The 12,590-nt window shown below is 37.2% G+C and overlaps 1 long non-coding RNA gene across 5 annotated transcripts; it reads left to right on the forward strand.

Moving 5' to 3' along the window:
- The first annotated feature begins 393 nt into the window (after positions 1 to 393).
- Positions 394 to 985, forward strand: LOC105437969. 5 transcript variants are annotated; one of them, XR_004063775.1, is made up of 5 exons: positions 394 to 437; positions 470 to 553; positions 600 to 691; positions 738 to 861; positions 894 to 942. It is a non-coding gene; the product is annotated as an uncharacterized LOC105437969 (long non-coding RNA). The 5 variants fall into 5 exon arrangements; XR_004063776.1 differs by having other exon boundaries at positions 600 to 645; XR_004063778.1 differs by having other exon boundaries at positions 600 to 723; positions 816 to 861; positions 894 to 911.
- Positions 986 to 12,590: the final 11,605 nt, after the last annotated feature.

Consider the following 12,590-nt stretch of genomic DNA (forward strand, 5'->3'; position numbering starts at 1 on the left):
CCAATCTCGACTTTATGTCCACACTTTCACCAATTTCGACTCTCATACTTTCACCAATCTCGACTCTCGACTCTCATACTTTCACTAATCTCGACTCTCGACTCTCATGCTTTCACCAATCTCGACTCTCGACTTTATTTCATACTTTCACCAATCTCCACTCTCGACTCTATTTCATACTTTCACCAATCTCGACTATTCGTCTCTCTCACGAGTATATGACTTTCTTTCTCCATCAACAGTTCTTGTCTCACTATTACCTTTATGACTTTTACAAAAGAAGCTTTGACTCCATAGTTATCCGTTTTTGATAACGTTAATTATAATAATAGTATACGCTGCAAGGTATATGAGAAACGCAAGGTATTCACTGCAAGGTATTCACTGCAAGGTATTTACTGTAAGGTACATGAGAATCTTAAGTTATTTACTGCAATGTATTTACTGCAAGGTACATGATAATCGCAAGGTATTTACTGCAAGGTACATGATAATCGCAAGGTATTTACTGCAAGGTACATGTATTTACTGCAAGGTATATGAGGATCGCAAGGTATTTACTGCAAGGTACATGAGAATCTTAAGTTATTTACTGCAAGGTATTTACTGCAAGGTACATGAGAATCGCAAGGTATTTACTGCAAGGTATTTACTGCAAGGTATATGAGGATCGCAAGGTATTTACTGCAAGGTACATGAGAATCTTAAGTTATTTACTGCAAGGTATTTACTGTAAGGTACATGAGAATCTTAAGTTATTTACTGCAAGGTATTTACTGCAAGGTACATGATAATCGCAAGGTATTTACTGCAAGGTATTTACTGCAAGGTACATGAGAATCGCAAGGTATTTACTGCAAGGTAAATTAGAATCTTAAGTTATTTACTGCAAGGTATTTACTGCAAGGTATTTACTGCAAGATATATGAGGATCGCAAGGTATAATCATATATACAACATAAATAATAATCATAAATATACAAGATAAATTTACAAAATATAAAATCAAATATGTAATACAACAGTATAAAAGTTAATGAGATGAAAAAACAGTATTCATGAAATGAGATCAAGAAAAAGACTCTTAAAAACATGAAAGATAGTTCATTATTAAAAGCCATAAGGAATGGTATCTAGATCATCCAAGAGAATCCGTTTATCATACACGAAACGATGTGTTTTCGATTCGTTTCGTGATACAATTGATCCTAATTTATCCCTTGCAATCTTTTCTTTGTTGTGTACAACATCGATTTCATCATGAATGTGGACCATGCGAAGAATACTTGAAAAATTGATTTGGTCCACATTGCTACAATTTAGTGTTATACTTCTAACTTTACATGTACCGGGGACCTCTTTTTGCTGTTTACTGGACCATACTTTATAACTATATTGTTTAGGTCCAGCACTGACAAACCTGGTGATATAACTTCCAGAACCGAAATACTTTTCAAGTTCATCAGTCATATCACCAAGATAGTTTCCCGTCTGCACACTGGGAACAGTTCCATCATCCAGATAGATGATGGAATCTGTGTCATAATATAACACATTACATTGTAATTCCTCCAAATACGAATAGAGTTTCAAACGTACATAACATGTTGTAAATGCAGCTATGACAACATTCGTATTTGGAAGAATGTCAATGAAGTCACCCACATTATCGTATTGGATACGCACCATCTGATCTGACACAAAATGAACGTCTATGATGATGATCGTCTAATCAGTCAACATATCGAAAAAGTCGGATGCTTTTGTAAGGTATTTTGTCTGCGTCAAGTTACTCCTTTGACCGAACTTACCGTAGAACGAATTGAGACAAAACTTTGCTACAGTTCTCAATCCCTTATTGACTTTGATATTATCGGGATTGAGTTGTACACCTTCGTGTTCAAAGTAAGACTCCACATACGCTCTTCGTGCATCCTTTATTTCCGAGGATTCCAACGTTTGATCAGATGTCGGTATACAATCAGAAGGCCAACCACTGGACTCTTGTTTGACTTTGAGAAATGTGTTTATAAAGTATGTAAACAGACCTCCAGTGTGTTCTTCGGCATCGTATTGTGAGTTCTTTTTGAAATTCCAAACTTCAAAAATCTCAACAATACGATACCCTAAACTAAGTGCCTTCTTAATTTCTTCCGTTACCCATGTACCGGTAATGTGGCGTTCTTCTTCAGAATGTGTACATTTATCTAACTTCTTTTCACAACAACTACGACATAGAGGGAAGAATAATTTGTTATTATAACGATATGGAAGAACAGGATGATATAAAGCTCTAGGAGGAGATACTGTACACTGAATCAAACCAAAATATTCAGTGGGAGATTTGAAATTTTTCGTTATAATCTCTGGATGACCGATGGGAAAATTTTGGTATTTGCATACCCATGGATATAGACTACAAACATCCACATATCTTATTTTATCATCCCCTTCTACCTCCCTGTGTAACTGAGTAGCATTCGTACGTCCACCATAGTACGCTTTCCTAGGGTTCAAAGGTTCAATGTTAGTGAACTGGTCCGTGAACATTTTGAGTTCATCACTTTCATTAATTTCCTTTCTGAAATCACATTCCCATGTGGTAATCATCTTATAGCCAATGGATCTTAAATAGAATTCTCGCTGTAATGTGTTATCGTACACATCCTGAACAGTATTTTTACTCCCAGGAACGAGAGTATCTCGACGGACGTAACATCGAGGGCATCCATGCCATAGACATCCATTGATATATTCCAGATATATATATGTATATATGTGTATATATATATATATATATATATATATATATATATAGCTTTCGACCCTTTGTTTCCTACAATAGAACCTTCACGATCTAACATGGAAGACGGCACCTCTACACCATCGACATCACGAAAGTCCTTGAGAAATCGTCTTTCCAGGCGTGCAAATATCCAGAGAAATGCAAGACGTAAACACTTTCTTCAAACGCGTCAAATAAGTGATGGATCAGATTTAGATGATGTGAGTAATCCATATTTATGATGTTATATTCCAAGAATACTGAGGAGTAATGAAAATACACGTCTTCTCACTACGGGCTTTTTTAAAGTGTGTTGAACATGACCTTCGCGTCACTAGCAACCGTCGCGAAGGTCATTCTATAGATATGCAAATTACTTCTATTGTTCCAAACCTCGATCAAGAACATGTACGAATTACCGTTATCAAAGATTAAGGTTGTTTAAGATATATTTAAATACATTCAAGGTCACTTATTCAATCACTTTTTTTCTACGAACATTGAATTCCAGGATATTTGTGGGCGTTAGAATATTTACATGATTAAGAAATCGTCGACGGTCAACGAACCATCGAATCGGTCCCTCCTATGTTTTTTGACTGATTCGTCAGTTCATGTGACCACCGACCAATCATTTATTTGTGACGTGTTGTATCCACATAAATGTAATAATGTAATTTATTTTTAAAATGAAAAAAAAAGAGGAATAAGATGGTGGGTCTTAGTTTCGAAGATTTGTTTAAATTTCTATTTCCTTTGAAATAACCGGGTCTGGAGGAAAGACTACGCTCTATACCCATGTTATTCCACCGGAATGAGATGGTGAGGTCTTAGTTTGAAGATTTTTTTTTTTAAATAACCGAGTCTGAAGTAAAGACTACGTTCTAATCCCATGCTTGAAACAATGAAACATCATCCCCCCCCTACGGGAAACGCAAACTCTATTATCAAAAACATTTGTGTGTTACCTGAACAACAGATATCATGAAACTATTCTTCATCGCCTAAGAATGGGAAACTTAGGTTTAAATAATAATCTTTTTGAGTTGAATCAACATGAGACAGGTCATTGTCCAAACTGTGAGCACCAAAAAGAAACAGTTAAACATTTTGTATGTAAGTGCCCACTCTTTCTTATAGAGAGAGCCATGCTTATAACAGAATCTGGAATAGAAAACGAAGAATTAATCCCAATACTCCTGAAATCAACAGATATTAATCACCAACAGGCTCTGGTTAACTTCGTAGTTAGATCTAAAAGGGTACACCTGTACCCCTACTAACCACCTTGCACCGCACATAATTATTTGAGCCCAATATGTTTCGCTTTTTATAGTGAGTATACATGTACATGAAGAAGAAGAGTGAGAAAGAAGAAAAAAAAGAAGAAAAAAAGAAATTAGAAGAGAGAACTGTCTATATTAACGTTTAAAATCTTCATGTATCATGATCTGTTTTTGTTTTTTTTTGGTTTTCGGTCAAAATTTTGAAGAAACACGGTGGAGACGACTAGACATATTGGTGGACGTCGGAGGGCCTAGGCTCAGCATTAGGCTGAGTTGAGAAGCTTGTCACTACGTACCGTGTCCGAGTTGGTCCTTGGGCGTCCTATATAGCCGATAAGCCTTTTGCTCGCCAGCCACTGAATTCTTCATCATTAAATAAAAGTTTAGCTTTTAAAAATCCAATTTATCCAAATCTATATATCAAAAAAAGTAAATCTAATTTTAAAGGAATAAAAATCCTGAGAGAAGAGGCGTAAATATTCACTTCTGAATGAAAAACGCCTATAAATTAAAACAACAACAAAACAACAAGCTTTATTACCGGGTCTTAATTTGGAAGATGGAGGGGTCTTAGTTAAAAAGGTTTTTTTGTTGCTTTGCTTTGTTTTGTTTTGTTTTTTGTTTGTTTTTTAACTTTTGAAAAACCGGGTCTGGAGGAAAGACTACGCTCAATACGTATGTTCTTCCACAGGAATAAGATGATGGGGTCTTAGTTTTGAAGATTTTTTAAAAAAAGTTTTAAAATAACCGGGTCTGGAAGAAAAACTACGCTCTAAACCCATGCTTTATTACCGGGTCTTAGTTTGGAAGATGGTGTGGTCTTAGTTTTGAAGATTTTTTTAATTTTTTGAAATAACCGGGTCTGGAGCAAAGACTGCGCGCTATATCCATGCTTTATTACAGGGTTTTAGTTTTAAATTCGACAAAATATCCCTTTAAATTTATTACATTAGTGGGTAAAGTCATTATTACATTTGTGGGTGATTCAAAATTATTACATTTGTGGGTAAAGTGGTTATTACATTTGTGGGTGAAATTATTACATTAGTGGGTAAAGTGTTATTACATTTGTGGGTGTTGTTACATTTGTGGGTAAAGTGTTATTACATTTGTGGGCGTTATTACATTTGTGGGTGTAACACCCCCCCCCCCCACATCGTTGGATGCTCGAAATCGATGTTCATCTACGTAATGAAAGCAGAGCAAAGAAAACACACACAATTAAATGATTGAGATATTTAATCAATTTTGAATGGAAAATTGAATGGAAATAACTTATTTCCATCATCACAGTCATAGACCAAAAAGATGGATAAAATGGATGACAAAGATAAAATGATTGTTTTACAGAGTGAACGGTATTACAAAAATACATATAAAGTGACATTATTACAAGTACATATCATGTAACCATATTACAAATAGAAAATGAAATGCTATGCTGATAAGGCTTGATCATTCAATGCACACCATGCGCATTGGAGATAAAGATATTGGTTAGACCTACAAATAAAGAAAACTGGATTGATTTTGATCGAATATCAAATTGTATTTACCAAGAACGGGTCGTAAAACCTATCGGGGTTCTGGTGTTTGGACCGAATCCCACTTCCCTTTTATTAAAAATCCATTTGACTTTCCTTAAGTATCAAACTAACACATCTGCCTCCGCCCTAGCCATTTCAAGGTTTTTTTTTTTTTAAATAGGTTTTGTTCACCTTAATATCTCCAATTCTCATTCAAAATATATACTTTCTTTCATTATAGTTTTAAGATGTCCCTTTATGAAATTTGGTGCAATTTGAATATGACTGTGCTATACAGTGCGTATGAAAAAAAGCATTCCCAACCCTTGATATACTCCCATTATAATCTGTGTTACCTTGAGTTATATATGTCATTTTAAAGAGTAATTGAGATTATATCTAATGACACGGATGACTGAGCAACAGCTATTTTCAAGAAGCATTGTCAAAATCCTTTTCTACCAAGTTTAGAATGGAAAAAATATATATTTTTCAAAAGCCCTTACGCATTGTTGTTTCAGTCCAAAAACAATTGCTGATTTTACATTCACATTGATTTTGTACATTTTAATAGAAAAGGTGAATCTGTCAACTCAGACGAAAAAAAGAAGAACAAAAGATATTTTCTTTATTATGCTGACACAATATTGGCTTTTCTCATATCACCTTCTAAGGTAAGCCATGTCATTTCATCCAAAAGGGACAAAGTTTACTTGGGATACTATCCTTTTTCCAAGAAATTTTACTGTCAGCATCTTTGTTAGTTATCATAATGTGTTCTTTCGCGCATTTAATAAATGTTTGAGGTTAGTAAACATCTAAGCTTTCACGTGCTGCTCGAAACAAATAACCTATAAACCTTACACACATCAGAAATATGAAATGTTGCAATGGATAAATGAGCGCAAAGATCTTAGATATCAAGAGACAAGAAGATAGGCTGAAATAATTCAAGATTGTCCCGGTGATTGAAATAAGGTCATTTGAAAGCTTAGATAAAATGGATCACTTTAAATGATGAAGCGCTACAGTTGAAGGAGAATTTCAATATTCAGTTCATTTTTCAGTTCAGTTCATTTTATTCAAAACCACACGAAGCATGATATAATCTGTTACATAAAAGAGAGACTGGTAATAGTCATAGTACAACAATCAACATATTCTAACTTGATTACATCATAAACTGAATAGTTTTAGGACCCCTTTAGAAGCTAAGCTTGTGAGCGGGGCCCTATAGTCAACAAAATACTACAGTAAAAAGAATATTACGTCTGATTATACAATGGATGGAAATACTAAACTACATAATATAGAACATACAAATACTCTCTCACTCTCTCTCTCTCTCACACACACACACACACACACACACACACACACGCCGTGTATACACACACGTACACACACATGTATACACATTATACAGGGCCCTGGGAACGATTTTTTTTTCACCGGGGGTGCTGAGCGTATCAGGACAATTGCCCCCTGGACAATCACCCCCTGAAAATTACCCCCCAGAAAACTACCCCCAAGGAAAATTACCCCCGGCGAATTGAACCCGAGGACAATTACCCCCTGAGGACAATTACCTCCCGAGGACAACTACCCCTGAGGACAATGACCCCCCCCCCCCCCCGAGGACGGTGGTCCGGTACTTTACCTGTAGTACTTGCAAAAATTATCTCGAGTGTATAAACTGTGTTGTTATCAGTGGCGTCGATCGCTCGACGTTTCGTTAAATTATTAGAGAAAGAAGACGATTCGTTGTACTGTTTTTGACTCTTAATCCCTGTCTGAATACAGTTTCTCCCCTCCCGCGCGAAACGCGGAAGCTTTGACGTTTCATTTGATTATTAGTCTTAATCCTTGTCTGAATTCAGTTCTCTCCTCCCGCGCAAAACGCGGAAGTCTCGACGTTTCATTAATTTAATACTCTTAATCCTTGTCTGAATTCATTTTCGCCCATCCCGTGCAAAACGCGGAAGCTTTCTTACGTTTCATTAAATTATTAGAGAAAGAAGACGATTCGTTGTCTCGTGTCCTTGTCTGAATTCAGTTTCCAGCAATCTGGTTTCCATTGTCAACACAAAAACCTTGCAATCATCACTGTACACATAGATTGGCATATTGCAAGCTTTGCATGGCACGCACACACATGAGCTGACTAGCCATCCGGGTAAGTGCAAAGTCCGACCAGACCCATGTACTCAGGCGCGGATCCAGGGGGGGGCCGAGCGGGCCTTGGCCCCCCCCCCCGCAAAAAAAAAAAAAAAAAAAAAAAAAAAAAGAGAAAAAAGGAAAAGAAGCGAAAGGGAAAGAGGAGAGAAAGGGAAAGAAAGAAGAGGAAGAAGAAAAGATAAGGGGGAAGAAGGAGATCGGGGGCCGAAAGGGCTTTGCCTCCCAGGCTGTTGACCCCCCCCCCCATATAACAAATAAGAGAGAAGGAAGGAAAGGGAAAGGAAAAGAGGAGATACTGGCGTACTGATAGGGGGGGGGGGGGGGCTAAGTGGAAATCAAATTCAAACGTGGTTTATTTCTAATTCCATAACGGTGGATTACAAATAATGCTAAAATGACATCATTTTCGAGATTTTTCCTCACTTTTTAGTAAATTATACGTTTGTATGTGTTTGTTGGAAAATGACAAATTCCTAAATTTGCAGCCAGGCAAGAAATATGATTCTTGAGATTCCTACATGTCAGAGCCCGAGGTACGGCGGGGATCGGGAGCCCCGAGCTCTCCCCCCCCCCCCACACTTTTTTTGAAAAATTATATTAAAGAGAAATAAAATAGAATGAGAGCAAGAAAGAAAGAATAGTTAACTGCCAGTGTTAACAAATAATGAGGCATCAAAATATGCTCATCTGACCGTGATTAAATGCCTAAAACCCCTAAGCTTCCGTGGGCTCTGCCCCCTGGATCCCACCAAAGGCCCTACGACGGGCCCTTAGATGCTCATCTGACGGTAATTTAATGCCTAAAACCCCTGATTTTGGGGGGCTCCGCCCCTTGGACCCAACGCCAAATAGTTACCTGCCAGTGTCACGAAATAATAAGGTATACAATAAAAAATATGCTCATATGACCTTAATTAAACGCCTAAAACCTCTGAGCTTCCGGGGCTTCGCCGCCGCCCCAGACAAGGATTAACAATCGAGAACGGTACAGCGAATCGTCTTCTTTCTCTCATAATCTTATGAAACGTGAAGCTTCCGCGCATTGCGCGGGAGGGGGAACCTGAATTCAGACAAGGATTCAGAGGCGAGAACGGTAATACCAATCTTTTATGATTTAATAAAACGTAACAGCTTCCGCACTTCGTGCGGGATGGAGGGGGGGGGGAAACTTAATTCCGACAAGGATTATTTTCGAGAGCGGTACAACGAATCGTCTTCTTTCTCTAATGATTTAATGAAAATTAAAAGCTTCCGCGCTTTGCGCGGGAGGGGGGAACCTGAATTCAGACGAGGATTAAGAGTCGAGAACTGTACAACGAATCTTGTTTTGTTTCTCTATTGATTTAATGAAACGTAAAAGCTTCCGCGCTTCGCGCGGGAGGGGGCAGAATCTAAATTCAGACGAGGATTATTTTCGAAAACGGTACAACGAATCGTCTTTTTTCTCTTATGATTTAAGGAAACTTAAAAGGGGGGAACCTGAATTCAGACGAGAATTTAGAGTCGAGAACTCTACAACGAATCGTCTTCTTTCTCTAATAATTTAATAAATCCTAAAATTTTCCGCGCTTCGCGCGAGAGGGGAAAACTAAATTCAGACGAGAATTATTTTCGAGAACTGTACAACGAATCGTTTTGTTTCACTAATGATTTAATGAAACGTAAAAGCTTCCGCGCTTCGCGCGGGAGGGGGGAGAATCTAAATTAAGACGAGGATTATTTTCTAAAACGGTACAACGAATCGTCTTTTTTTTATGATGATTTAAGGAAACTTAAAAGCTTCCACGCTTCGCGCAGGAGGGGAAGGGGGTAAACTAAATTAAGACGAGGATTAAGAGTCGAGAACTGTACAACGAATCGTCTTGTTTCTATAATGATTTAATGAAACGTAAAAGCTTCCGCGCTTCGCGCGGGAGGGGGCAGAATATAAATTCAGACGAGGATTATTTTCGAAAACGGTACAACGAATCGTCTTTTTTTTATGATGATTTAAGGAAACTTAAAAACTTCGCGCAGGAGGGGGGGGGGGGATCTTGAATTCAGACGAGGATTAAGAGTCGAGAACTGTTCAGCCAATCGTCTTCTTTCTCTCATAATCCTATGAAACTTAAAAGCTTCCGCGCTTTGCGCGAGAGGAGGGGGGGGGGACTTGAATTCAGACGAGGATTAAGAGTCGAGAACTGTACAGCGAATCGTCTTCTCTCCTAATGATTTAATGAAACGTAAAAGCTTCCGCGCTTCGCGCGGAGGGGGGAGGGGGGGGGGGGGAACTGAATTCAGACGAGGATTAAGATTCGAGAACGGTACAACGAATCGTCTTCTTTCTTTTATAGTTTAATGAAACGTCAAAGCTTCCGCGCTTCGCGTAGGAGGGGGAGAGGGGGGGGGGGGAATTGAATCTAGACAAGGATTAAGAGTCGAGAACGGTACAACAAATAGTCTTCTTTCTCTAACGATTTAATGAATCGTAAAAGCTTCTACGCTTCGCGCGGAAGGGGTAAACTGAATTCAGACGAGGATTAAGAGTCGAGAACTGTACAACGAATCGTTTTGTTTCTCTAATGATTTAATGAAACGTAAAAGCTTCCGCGCTTTGCGCGGGAGGGGGGAGAATCTAAATTCAGACGAGGATTATTTTCGAAAACGGTACAACGAATCGTCTTTTTTCCCTAATGATTTAAGGAAACTTAAAAGGAGGGGGGAACTGAATCTAGACAAGGATTAAGAGTCGAGAACGGTACAACAAATAGTCTTCTTTCTCTAACGATTTAATAAATTCTGAAATTTTCCGCGCTTCGCGCGAGAGGGGAAAAACTAAATTCAGACGAGAATCATTTTCGAGAACTGTACAACGACTCGTTTTGTTTCTCTAATGATTTAATGAAACGTAAAAGCTTCCGCGCTTCGCGCGGGAGAGGGGGGGAGAATCTAAATTCAGACGAGGATTATTTTCTAAAACGGTACAACGAATCGTCTTTTTTCTCTAATGATTTAAGGAAACTTAAAAGCTTCCGCGCTTCGCGCGGTAGGGGTGGGGAACCTGAATTCAGACGAGAATTTAGAGTCGAGAACTCTACAACGAATCGTCTTCTTTCTCTAGTAATTTAATAAATCCTAAAAATTGTTGCGCTTCGCGCGAGAGGGGAAAATATGTATTTATAAACATACATATTAATGTCCAGATATCTCCTCGGAGATCGAGGAAAATACACAAGTATATAAGAAATAATAATGTTCTGTACACGCAGAAATTGTTTTAAAAATGTTCGCTCTTAGGGCTATGTCGAGTAATGGTTTTATTTAATTTTCAAAAATATTATCGTTATGCATCAAAATATGCGAAACCTATCCCCATAAATGCGCCAAGGTGCAAGGAGAGGGGGACACGAATAATTACGTCACGAAGAAATATGAAGGAGTTTCCAATGAAAAGGAGGTTGATGTTATTTCTGTTATAAAAATATATATAAATAAACTTAATGGTTGTTTTTGTACAAGTCAATATGTATTATGCTGCGGGACTTCGCCAATAGGAGGCGCTGTCCAGTGAGTCTAATCGTAGGTATAAGCTTCTTTCTCTGTTCTTTCCGTTCATTGTAGAAAATACTATTCACCCTTTCCCGATGCTGGGTTGTATATAACGTGATAACAGAAGTTCTCTAATTTCAATTCCTTATCCACACATTCTCTCAGTCTATATTTACATCACGTCTATTCTCTCAATCATTTATGCCGCTTATTATCATTTAAAAATAAATCATTTAAAATGTCTCTCCCTTTATCATCTTCTTACAATCTGTTTACAATCTTGATTTCTTCCATTCAAATCCATTTACCTTTTAAAATGTCTATGTCTTAAAAATCTCTTACTTTATTATCTTCTCATATTCTTTCACTCTTTTGTTTTCCTCTCTTTTAAATCATCTCACTCCCTTTAATTAAACGATTCGCTCCCTTTACCACCTTCGCTTATTCTTGCAATCTTTATCTGAGCCTTCCTTTCAAATTATATCACTCTATCATACATCTCTTTCATGACAAATTTCTCTCACTTTACATCAATATCTTCTCACATTCTCTCACTCTTTATCTCTTCCTTTCGAGTTCTCTCACTAAATTATAAATCTCTTTCATTAGAACTTGTCTCAATTTCTCCTTTCCTCTCTTTCTTCTTCTTACTCAAACAAATACAATTGACAGGATAGTAATTGAAACTAAATTATTGCACGTCAAACAAACATTTAATCACTAATACTACTATTTCAATTACTTTAGAAAACGAAACATCCTGTAACATAGCAACTCCCATCGTATCAAGTTTGCATATTTACATCGGCTTTACTTACAATAAGTATAATTATTAACTTGTAAAATAATATTTATCGTCATAGCAATAGTAATGATAATAATAATGATAATAATAATGATAATAGTAATAACAATAATAACAATAAATAATAATAATAACAACAATACTGATACTATTAATATTTTTATCAAAATGTAGGCGCCCATCAATTTGATTCTTGTTTCATGAATATTCAATTGTTTAACTTGCTCTTTTAAAAACTTCAGGCGGTTCTACAATAGCAGACCCATTCAGTAACGAAAATATGCCATTTTACCCTCACCATCGACAATATTTCCGCAATGCATTATTTTATGATAAAGATGGTATTAGTCTTGCGTTCATTATTAAAAAAAAGCACATTAAAATGATCTTCTCATTCGCTTAAAATGTGTGTTTCTTTCCGGTCATGATCGATCATGTTCACGTTTGATACTTTGATACTAACGGTTTTACTCTTTCACACA

The sequence above is a fragment of the Strongylocentrotus purpuratus genome, unplaced genomic scaffold, assembly GCF_000002235.5.
Source record: "Strongylocentrotus purpuratus isolate Spur 01 unplaced genomic scaffold, Spur_5.0 spur5_scaffold_13, whole genome shotgun sequence".
Classification (NCBI taxonomy): domain Eukaryota; kingdom Metazoa; phylum Echinodermata; class Echinoidea; order Camarodonta; family Strongylocentrotidae; genus Strongylocentrotus; species Strongylocentrotus purpuratus.